This window comes from Peromyscus maniculatus, chromosome 14 (assembly GCF_049852395.1).
Source record: "Peromyscus maniculatus bairdii isolate BWxNUB_F1_BW_parent chromosome 14, HU_Pman_BW_mat_3.1, whole genome shotgun sequence".
NCBI classification, from domain to species: domain Eukaryota; kingdom Metazoa; phylum Chordata; class Mammalia; order Rodentia; family Cricetidae; genus Peromyscus; species Peromyscus maniculatus.
The window spans coordinates 14,724,094-14,735,514 of NC_134865.1; the positions used below are offsets into that span (position 1 = coordinate 14,724,094).

General features: G+C 41.7%; 1 long non-coding RNA gene across 1 annotated transcript; it reads left to right on the plus strand.

Annotated features, from left to right (window-relative positions):
- Positions 1-113: 113 nt before the first annotated feature.
- On the plus strand, positions 114-7,071 carry LOC121822327 (uncharacterized). The gene is made up of 3 exons (XR_006063344.2): positions 114-251; positions 661-683; positions 6,960-7,071. It is a non-coding gene; the product is annotated as an uncharacterized LOC121822327 (long non-coding RNA).
- The last annotated feature ends 4,350 nt before the right edge of the window (positions 7,072-11,421 follow it).

Consider the following 11,421-nt stretch of genomic DNA (forward strand, 5'->3'; position numbering starts at 1 on the left):
AAGGCTGTCCGGGAGCGGGGGGCGGGGCTTGCCTTGTAGACAAACGATTGGTTGTCTGGGATTACGGCGCGGCCTTCTGATGTATGTCGGGAGTTGTAGTCCTTAGGCCTCGGAGCTTCAGGGGCTATGGGTTTCTAAGGTCCAGCTGCCTGCATCGTTCCTAACTTCGGACTTCAAGTCCCACAAGGCAGGAAAGCTGACATGCTGGGACGCAGTTTATAAACTAAACAGAAACAGATTGTGCTGATTTGGTCAGTATTTATCCTTTTCCCGCCAAGTGGTTATCTGATCTCCCTAGCTACGCAAAATGTGAAAAGGTCCTTTGCCTGAAAGGGTCTTTCCTTACTCTTTCAGCCTAGAGAGGGGCAGAATCGTCTCTTCTTTCTTAGTAGTACATTTATTGCCGCGAATAAACTATTAAATTGAATTGTATGTATAAGAAAAATCTTGTACTTTTTAATTTTCACAAAGAAATTTTAATCTTGACATTTTTACAGCCAAAAATACAGAGGGGAAGGAAGTTTTATCTTGGTATTTCAGTCTAGCATTTTTGCATTTTTTTTTTTTTAATGGAAGATGCTACCAGTTGGTTTAATTTCAGGCACCAATGAAAAATACATGTTTGACTTAAAGAGATTTCTTTTTTTTTTTCAAAAACAGGATACACAGACTAATGGGACGCAGTAAGTACTGTGATTGTTGTAACTCACAACAGCTGACCACTTTCATTCTACATCAGGTTGTCTTGGTAAAGTAACAAGCTTATTGCGCAGTAGAGGAGTTGAATTTCCAGTTCAATAGCCCCGAGGTGGGAGTCAGTATTATATCCATTTTGTAAACAAGAAAAATCATTTCCAGGCAAATCTTAAAACTATATTTTAAGATGGGAGAGGTGGGACAGGCCAGTGATTTTCACTTGGGAAATGGAGGGTGGTCGCAAGTGCAGAATCGTTCTCGGAGTTTGAAGCCAGCATTGTCTTCCCTAAGACCCTGGGGGGAAAAGGGGGGGAAATTTGTATTTTACTACTCATAAAGATAAGAGCAATTTACTATTGAAAGGTATTTCGTAGAATGAGCTACAGGGGTAGCTCGGCATTTAAGAGCAAGTTCTGCTCTCCCAGAGGATCAGAGTCTGGTTCCCCATACCCACATCAAGCCTCACATGCACATACCCACACACAGACTCATACATTAAGATAAAAATGAGAAAAAAAATAAGTCTTATTTAAAAAGGTCTTTTCAGGGGCTGTAGAGATGGCTCAGGTGTTCAGAACACTTGTTCTTGCAGAGGACCTGAGTTCAGGTCCTAGAACCCACATAATGGTTCATGTAGGTGGAGTTTCTCTGTGTCCCAGCAGCCACTTCATAATAATCACACTGAGCCTTAGTATTAAGTATAGATGCTTGACCAAAGCTCTGGCTTATTACTAACTAGCTCTTACATTTTAGGTTAACCCATATTCCATATTTATACTCTGCCATGTGGCAGTACCTTTATTACCATGGCATTTTCATCTCCTGCTCCCTCTGCATCTGGCTGGCAACTCCAGACTCTGCCCTTCATCTCCCACCATTCTCCTAATCTGGCTTTCCTACCTAATTTTATTCTGTTCAGCTATTGGCCAGTTAGCTTCTTTATTAAACCAATCATGACATATATTCACACAGTACAAAAGAATATTCCACAGCATTTCTCCCTTTTTGTCTAAATGAAGAAGGAAAGTTTTAACTTTAACATAGTAAAATTATATACAACAAAAACAGTTATCAAGTGAGAATTACAGTTACCATATCCACTTGTGTTTGGCAAAATTAGAGAAAATACTCTATTATCTATTCTTTTTTGGTGAGTCCAAGTGTTGTACCTAATTCACTTTCTGTCCTAACTTGTATTACCAACCCAAAACTATCCTTTAATGTCTCTCAACCTTATACACTTTACACCTCTTTTGTGAGTCTCTTTTCTGAATTTGGTAACAAGGAAAACTATAACTATCTAGTCTTCAACTCCATCAGCTATCTGAGAATGATATAATATTTCCTGAGTAAACAGGAATTGCAGAGCAAACAAATACCAAAACTAAGAAATGACAGAAACATTTAACTGCCTGGACAGTCACCCAAGGTTCCTCTATAATGTTGGGGCATCCATCTTTGCCCTACAAGTGTAGAATATCTGACAGACATTCCTGTGAAGCAGGGAATTTTGAAGGACTGTCTTACCTTGTCTTGGCAAAGTTTGGCAGTCACCTTTCTTGCATTCTGCTAGTCTAGTTTGGACAGTAAATTGTCAGCAATTGAGGCAAGGAAAATTTCTTTTTTTTTTTTTTTTCAAGACAGGGTTTCTCTGTGTAGTTTTGCGTCTTTCCTGGAACTCACTTGGTAGCCCAGGCTGGCCTTGAATTCATAGAGACCCGCCTTACTCTGCCTCCTGAGTGCTGGGATTAAAGGCGTGTGCCACCACCGCCCAGCAGGAAAATTTCTTTGCCCACATGGCCATAAAGAAAACAAACTCTATATGGAATTTCTTCAGTGTCCATCATCTTCTCTGAAGTAGATTGGTGCTGCCAGGAACAGATGTGTCTCGCTGTCATGAAAAGCCTTAGGTTATTAAACATATTAAATGTCCTGTTCTGTAGATCTTTGAAGTGTTTAAAGACCATCTATCTATCTAAATATATCTGTGTATGACCTTGGAAACATACCTAACGTGACTATAAATTTAACTATTATAGATGACTATTAATCTGTATGGCTTAACTACATTACATTTTTAAATGAGCTGCATAAGCACAATACTCCAAACAAGAGTAGAAACATAGGTACAGTAGGTTCTAACAAGAATAACCTTAAATTTGTATCAATATACAAAAATATCTTAAACAAGAATAGAAACATATATAGTATAGCAAAAATAACCTCAAATTTGTATCAATATACAAAAATCCATACCAATGTAAAATATTTAAGACTAGTAATTTTTTGTTTAAAAGTAGATTCAATATCTACCCTTTTATCTTATCATTTCTATATCATATCCCACCAACCTCCTTTTTTTGGGAGACAGGGTTTCTTGGTGTAGCTTTGGCTGTCCTGGAACTTACTCTGTAGACCAGGCTGGCCTTGAACTCACAGTGATCCACCTGCCTCTGCCTCCAGAGTGCTGGGATTAAAGGCATGCACCCCCACCACACACACACACACACACACACACACACACACACACACTTTTTTTTTTTTTAGAAAGAGATCTTTGAATCTAATCTCCTTTGTTCAGCTGTTTCCTGACCATTACCAATAACAACTTATAACCAACCCCCCTTAAGTGATAACAAACATCCATAATCAACTTTTTGGGAATGTGGGCATGGTTCTATAGACTACTTCATGATGTTTGAGGGAGCTGACATCTTTTTGGGAACCTTGAGAAAACTGGATAATTGTTAATTCTTGAATGGAGTATTCTGTGAGGCTGGATCATGTCAGTCAGCAGCCTTGAAGTTGTTTTGGATGTTGGATCACCTGGTCCATTTTTATTGATGTCTGGTCCTCTTGCTCTAAAAATACATAAACTTTTAAAAAGTAACATACATATCTGCATTAATCCAAGTATAGACTGTGCATTGTACACAAGTCAGTCAAAGATGACTTTTTTGTTATGTGTTTGAGCAGGTAAAATATACATCAGGTGTCCTGTAGTTCTTCTAGGTTTCTTTTTTTCATATCTGTCTGTAGTCAGGATTTCAGGAGGTCTTTCTAGATCAAAACTGGTTTTCCTTAACTCAGAATGAATCAATAGCCTCTCATTTCCTGTGGAAATAAAGCATAACCTGTCCCCCAAAGCAATACATTTTTTACTTAAATTTTGAAGTCAAGATATTTTTAAAATATATAGGCTGGTTGAATCTAGCAGTTTTTATAATCCAGTGTCTCATAGCAGCCAAAAAAAATTCAAAGACAACACAATAACATACAGGATCCAGATGCTCTATATTTCCCATCTTTATGTGGCTTATTATATTTTTTACGTCTCTAGTCCTTTTTTTAAGCACTATCTCTACCCTTTTTCTTTTCTCTCCCAAGCCTTTGTATGTTTTTAAACACACTGTAACCCATTTAGAGGTTCTTTTTTCTGTCTGACTCTGTCTTTACTACATATCTGTAATCTTTTCTGTCTGCATGAGCAAAAACCCCCAACCCGCCATGCAGTGTATAGCCTAAGCCCGCAGGCAGCGGCTGGGAGAAGCCTCTCTGCCCTGGCCGTGTGAGAGTCTGCAGGAACCTGCCATGGTGCTTAGCTCATGGCAGCTGGCAGCTGGCTCTTTCTCACAGGTAACTGTTGGGAGATGTATCTCAGCGCTGCAGCTGGCATGAGACTGTGAGACTAGGAAGCTGTGTTTATCTCTGTTTCTGTGCATTTAGAACTTTTTTTAAAAAGCTTTCTCAGGCTTTATATGGATGACGTTGGGCACCAGGTTCACAACCATCCATAACTCCAGTTCCAAAGGAGCCTATTCCTTCTTCTGACCTCTCTGGGCACCATGCATGCACATGGTTCACATACATACATGCAGGCAAAACACTAATATTGTGGGGTATTAGTTTAAGATGTGTTACATTCATTTATGCTGTGGATTATTTGTTTAATGATGCAAATATGTGTTGCGTTCTTTTATGTTGCATTTGCTTAACTCTATAAAGCTGTGTTATTTTGCCTGCCTAAAACCCCTGATTGGTCTAATAAAGAGCTGAATGGCCAAATAGCTAGGCAGGAGAAAGGACAGGAGGGGCTGGCAGGCAGAGAAAACAAATAAGGAGCAGAAATCTAGGCTAGAGAAGAACAGGAGTGGCGAGGAGCAAGAAGAGGAGAGGAGGATGCCAGAGGCCAGCCACCCAGCCAGCCACGGAGTAAGAAGGAAAGAAAGATATGTAGACCAGAGAAAGGTAAAAAGCCCAAAGGCAAAACATAGTTAAAGAGAAATGGGATAATTTAAGTTAGAAAAGCTGGCTAGAAACAAGTCAAGCTAAGGCCAGGCATTCATAAGTAAGAATAAGTCTTCATGTGTTTATTTGGGAACTAGGTGGCAGGCCCCCAAAGGAAAAAAAGAAAAAAGAAAAAAAAAACCACAACTGCACACTAAGACATATAAAATTAATAAATATAAAATGAATGTTTCAAAATATTTTTTTCATAAAACACAAGGCATTCACACAGCATTTCTTTCTCAAGAACGAGGATGTGATAACAACATCCAGACACAACAACATTGAAAGTTAGATTTGTAATTTAATGACAGGAAACATTTCAAGAGCTGTCCATTTCCTGCACAGTAAAATCCAAATTAGAGACTTCTATTATTGTGTGTCTATCTTTCCCAGATAAAAATCTACCGAAAGGCTCTCTTTATGGTTGCTAAGGACACAGGCTGGTTCCCGCTTCCATTTCTTTACTCACTGAATTCTCTCTGCAAGCCTCTCCCTTTCATTTTGTTTTTCAAAGCCTCTGGGTTGACAACTCACACCACCACCACCATCTCCACCATTTCAGATGCCCTGGTGTTCGCCGGGCTACTGCTATGCACCGTACTTGGCGACACTGTCTTTCCCCCCCACCACCACCAGGCTATATTCAGCCAGTGTGAGTCAACGATAGGATTGCGAGTTCCTTGAGAACAGGGCTGTTTTAGGCAAGTATGAAAACACAAGGGCGGTGGTGGCGCGCGCCTTTAATGCCAGCACTCGGGAGGCAGAGCCAGGTGAATCTCTGTGAGTTCGAGGCCAGCCTGGGCTACCAAGTGAGTTCCAGGAAAGGCATAAAGCTACACAGAGAAAACCCTGTCTCGAAAAACCAAAAAAAAAAAAAAAGAAAAGAAAAGAAAACACAAGGGCAGCAGCAGACAGGCCGGAACACTTGAAAGCAGGAAAGCTACTATGTTACAACCAACCAGTTGTTAGGATGTAAGAATTTTAGCCGAACAATAGTATCAGGCCTTCCGATTTTCAAGAGAAACTGAAGTTGAGATTTCTGTATGGAATGACAAGATATAAACACCTTCTCCAATGAAGTTTTTGTTTTGTTAGGAGCATGTTTGTTGAGACAGAGGCTGGCTGGCCTTGAATTCACAGCATTGTGTCATCTTCCTGAGAGCTGGGATTAATGGCATGCAACACCACTCCTGGCCTCGGGTTCTGCTTCTTTTCGAGACAGGGTTTCTCTGTGTAGCTTTGGTGCCTGTCCTGGATCTCGCTCTGTAGCCCATGCTGGCCTCGAACTCACAGAGATCCACCTGGCTCTGCCTCCTGCGTGCTGGGATTAAAGGCGTGCGCCACCACCGCCCGGCTGGGTTCTGCTCCTTAAATGCAGATCAAATAAAAACAGCCATGGGCAAAAGTCACTGACTCCAGTTAATCTTTGCTATAGCAGTAACCAGAAGAATGTGTGTTAAATAGTGCAAAGATTTCTGGTCATTACATATGCCTCATATGGTTGGTTATGTGCTTTAAATAAGTCAGTTCATTTAATCTCTATAACAAATCTGAGAGTTAATTTTACAGACAAAGAAACTGAGACACAGAGCAATTAGATTACTTCACCAAAGTCATAGAGGCAATAAATAACAGATCTCAGATTTGAAATAAATAGTGGGACATCAGAGCTTGCATATACTCTCTTGGCGAACAGTGGTCCTCACGTGGAGGCTCTCTGCTTCTGCAGAGATAAGCAGAAGGAGCCAGATATGGTGGCTTTCACCTGCAATCCTGGCAACCCCAGAGGCTGAGGCAAGAGATTTGCCACAAGTCTGAGGCCAGCCTCGAACAAAAGGAAGTTAGAGAGCAAGAAGCATGGATTCAAGCCCTGCTTCTATAATTCTAGTAGCCCAGGAATAAACTTGGCAAAACATCGTCTCTCTGGTCAGTTATAAAATAAGAAGTTAATCTTATCTTTAAATTCGTTTCAGAGTCTACAATTCTTGCCGTAGTCTGGGAAGACTGATCAGCAGGGAAGGCACTTGCTGTGAAATCATGAGGACTCAGATGCCCATAATCCATGGAAAAGCCAGGCAGGCACAGCCGCCTACCTGTAATCCCAATGCTAAAGAAGCAGAAACAGAATCCTGGGCTATCTAGACCAGCTGAATCCAGTGAGCTCTGGGTTCAAGAGAGAGAGACCCTGCCTCAATGTCTACAGAGGAGCACAATTGAGGAGGGCGCTCAACATCAGCCTCTGGTCTCCATATGTACCTGCCGACACATGTGAACATACATACCTGCCCTGGCTGGTCTTATGTCAACCTGACACACAAACTAGAGTGATCTGAAAGGAAGGAGTCTCAATAGAAAAAAAAAAAAAAACTGCCTCCATAAGATCCAGCTATAGGCAGGCAAGCCCGTAGGACATTTTCTTAATTAGTTATTGATGAGGGAGGGCCCAGCCCATTGTGGGTGGTTCCATCCCTGGGCTAGTGGTTCTGCTTCCTACCAGGTGAGGACTCAGAGACTTTCAGTCTGAGGAAACAGAATCAGCAGAGGAGTTGGCGAGATGAGGTTGGCTGTGGCTTGTTCTGTTTCTCTGATCTTTCAGCGTTCACCCCAATATCTGGCACCATTTTTTTTTTATTAATAAGACCTTTTAAAATTGATGTTACACAAGCCAGTAAGCAGCTCCCCTCCGTGGCCTCTGCATCAGTTCCTGCCTCCAGGTTCCTGCCCTGTTTGAGTTCCTGTCCTGACTTCCTTCAGTGATGAACAGTGATGTGGAAGTGTAGGCCGAATAAATCCTTTCTTCCCCAACTTTCTTTTGAGTCATGGTGTTTCATCACAGCAATAGAAAACCTAAGATAATACCATACACACTACACAAAAGAAGATTTAAAATTTTCACAATTCTAGTCAGCCTCAAATTAATGTGTAAGGCAGAAAAACAATAGTTCTCTCTCTCTCTCTCTCTCTCTCTCTCTCTCTCTCTCTCTCTCACACACACACACACACACACACACACACACACACACACACACACCATCTGCCTATAGTGATTTGTTGTCATTTTAGTTTTGTGTAGATAATTTTGATTCCACTCCCTTTCCGATTACGTTCACTCTGCACAGTAGACAAGTACGTTTGGCATTTTGCTTCTACCGATTCTCCTATAGATTTAGGGGCATATAGATTTTCTAATCAGGTTTACTGAATATTATAACATTAGCTAGAAATGTAAACACCTAAAAGGTGGTCAAAATGTTATATTACACACTACTTACCTCTAGGCTTTGCCAATCTTTTTTTTTTTTATGTTGGTGTGTGTGTGTGTATGTGTGTGTGTACTCATGCATAAGCACATGCGCATGTGATTGACAACTTCTGGGAGCCGAATTGGTTCTCCCATCTCCCAGTATGCTGGTCCTGGGTGCTGAAGGTCATGAGACTTGGTGGCAAGCGCGTTTACCCGCCATGCCATGCGGCCAGCCCCACTTTGTCAGATCTTAGCATCTTGCTGTGCTTGCTCCAGCCCCTCCCCAATCCGACTTCTCTCCTCTTTTCACAGTACCCAGTATTCCAGCTCTGGCGCTTTGGATTACTACAGCTGTGTACATACTGTTTTCCTATCTGTATTATTCCAGAGCTAGCATAGTGCCGCTTAGCATTTTAAATAGATCATTGAAAAATAGCCTTGAGATCTTCCATTCCTGTCTCTCGAGACTTTCTTAGTCCCGCGGCAGCCTGCCTCTGGGAGACCCACCGCACCCCCATTCCCTGGAGACTGTTGGTGCAAACCCAGGTCCCCTAGCTCTGTCTCTGCCCCTCTCAGCCTGGCTCCTACCCCATCCCCCTTCCCTGTGCTACCCACTAACCAGCAGAAGCACCCTCTACCAGGGACTGCACAGCCACCACACTTGCCTGGGGCCCAGAGTGGGCAACAGCAAAGAACAAAACACTCACCCAATAAACACCCCTCTTTCACCGGTCAAAAACTAAACAGAGAAATGCTGTAGTAAAATAGTGTCATAAATCAAATGGACTTAGCCAATATATACAAAACATTCCACACAAACACAAAATAACATACTTTCTTCTCAGCAGTCCATGGAACTTTAACTGAAATTGACCACACATTAGGACACATTGTAAGTCTCAACAGATGATATAAGAAAATAGCACATTGCTGGGCAGTGGTGGTGCTCGACTTTAATCCCAGCACTTGGGAGGCAGAGGCAGGTGGATCTTCATGAGTTCGAGGTCAGCCTAGTCTACAGAGTAAGTCCAGGACAGGCTCCAAAGCTACACAAGAAACCCTGTCTTGAAAAAAAAAAAAAGAGAGAGAGAAGGAAAGGAAAGGAAAGGAAAGGAAAGGAAAGGAAAGGAAAGGAAAGGAAAGGAAAGGAAAGGAAAGGAAAGGAAAGGAAAGGAAAGGAAAGGAAAGGAAAGGAAAGGGCACCTTGTATCTTGTCTGACCGCCCTGGGTTAAAGCTGGATATCAACAACAACAGAAACAGAAGAAAGTCTACAAACTCATGGAATCTGAACAAGTCACTGCTGAATGAAAAGCAGGTCAAGAGAGAAATAAAGACGGAAATGAAAACTTTTTAGAACAGATGAAAATGAAAACACAGCATACCCAAACCTATGGGACACAATGACCACAGTTCTAAGAGGCAAGTTCACGGCACTATGTGCCTATGTCAAAAAATTAGACAGACCCCATATTAGATACTCAGTGACACCGCTGAAAACTCCGGAGCAGAAGAAATAATGCCAAATGGAGTCGATGGCAAGAAGTGATCAAAACCCAAGCCGAGACTGGTGAAAGAGAAACGAACAACAACCGAACTAGGAGGAGGAGTCAGCGGAACTAAGAGTTGGCTCTTTAAGAAAACCAACAAACGTGGCTGGCAAATTGTTAGCCAACTTGAATAAAAGGTGGAGAGAGGAGATTCAAACTAATAGAATTAGAGATGAAGAGAGGGACATCACAACAGACTCTCACTAAGAAAATTCGGAGACTCATAAGGACATACTTTCCTTTGGCCTGCTTTGGGGACCCTTTTCATCCTACCGAGTTACCTCCTCAGCCTTACTATGAGCAGAAGTGCCTGGTCTTACTGTGGATGGAAGGGAATGGGGGCGGAGCTGGGAGAAGACGAGGGATGGGATAAATATATGCAAGAATAAGTTTTTAAAATTAAAAAAAAAATCTGTACTCCACCAAAATGGAAAGCCTAAAAGAAATGAATAAATGTCTTGTTATATATGACCTACAAAAGCTAAATCAAGACCAATTAATAATTTAAACAGATCCATAATCCCTAGTGAAATAAAGGCAGCAATTAAAAGTCTCCCACCCACCCCCCCAAAAAAATCTAGGGCCAGATAGATTCAGCGGAGAATTCTACCAGATCTTCGAAGACTAATTCACACCATTTCTTGAATTATTCCCCAAAATAAAAACTGAAAGAGAATTGCCTCATTCTTTTTATATGGCCACTATTATCCTGATTCCAAAACTATGCACAGACCCAACAAAAAGAAATGAGCACACATGCAAAAAATTCTCAATAAAATACTTGCAAACCAAATCTAAGAACATATCAAAAATACTATCCACTATGACTAAGTTGACTTCATTTCAGAGATTCAGGGATGGTTTGACATATGTGAATAGGTAAATGTAATCTACTACATAAACAGACCAAAAAACAAAACCACATGACCATCTCATTAGATGCAGAAAAGGAAAAGGCCTTTGACAACATCCAACATCCTTTCATGATAAAAATCCTAGAGAGACTAGGGATACAAGGGACATACCTCAACATAATAAAGGCAATTTACAGTAAGCTCACAGCCAGTATCAACCTAAACAGAGGAAAAACTCAAACCAATTCCACTAAAATCATAAATAATAATACAAAGACATTCACTCTCTACAGACCTTTCAATATAGTACCTGAAGTCTTAGCTAAAGCAATAAGACAACTGAAGGAGATCAAGGGGATACAATCAGCAAAGAAAGATCCAACCTTTCTTTATTTTTAGAAATGCTTTTTTTTTCTCTCTTTTTTTATTTTATTTTACAATACCATTCAGTTCTACATATCAGCCACGGGTTCCCCTATTCTCCCCCCTCCCACACCCTCCCCTTACCCCCAGCCTACCCCCCATTCCCACCTCCTCCAGGGCAAATCCCCCCCCCCCCCCGCCCCAGGACTGCGATCAACCTGGTAGACTCAGTCCAGGCAGGTCCAGTCCCCTCCTCCCAGGCCGAGCCAAGTGTCCCTGCATAAGCTCCAGGTTTCAAACAGCTAACTCATGCAATGAGCACAGGACTTGGTCCCACTGCCTAGTTGTCTCCCAAACTGATCAAGCCAATAGACTGTCTCACCTATTCAGAGGGCCTGATCCAGCTGGGGGCCCCTCAGCCTTTGG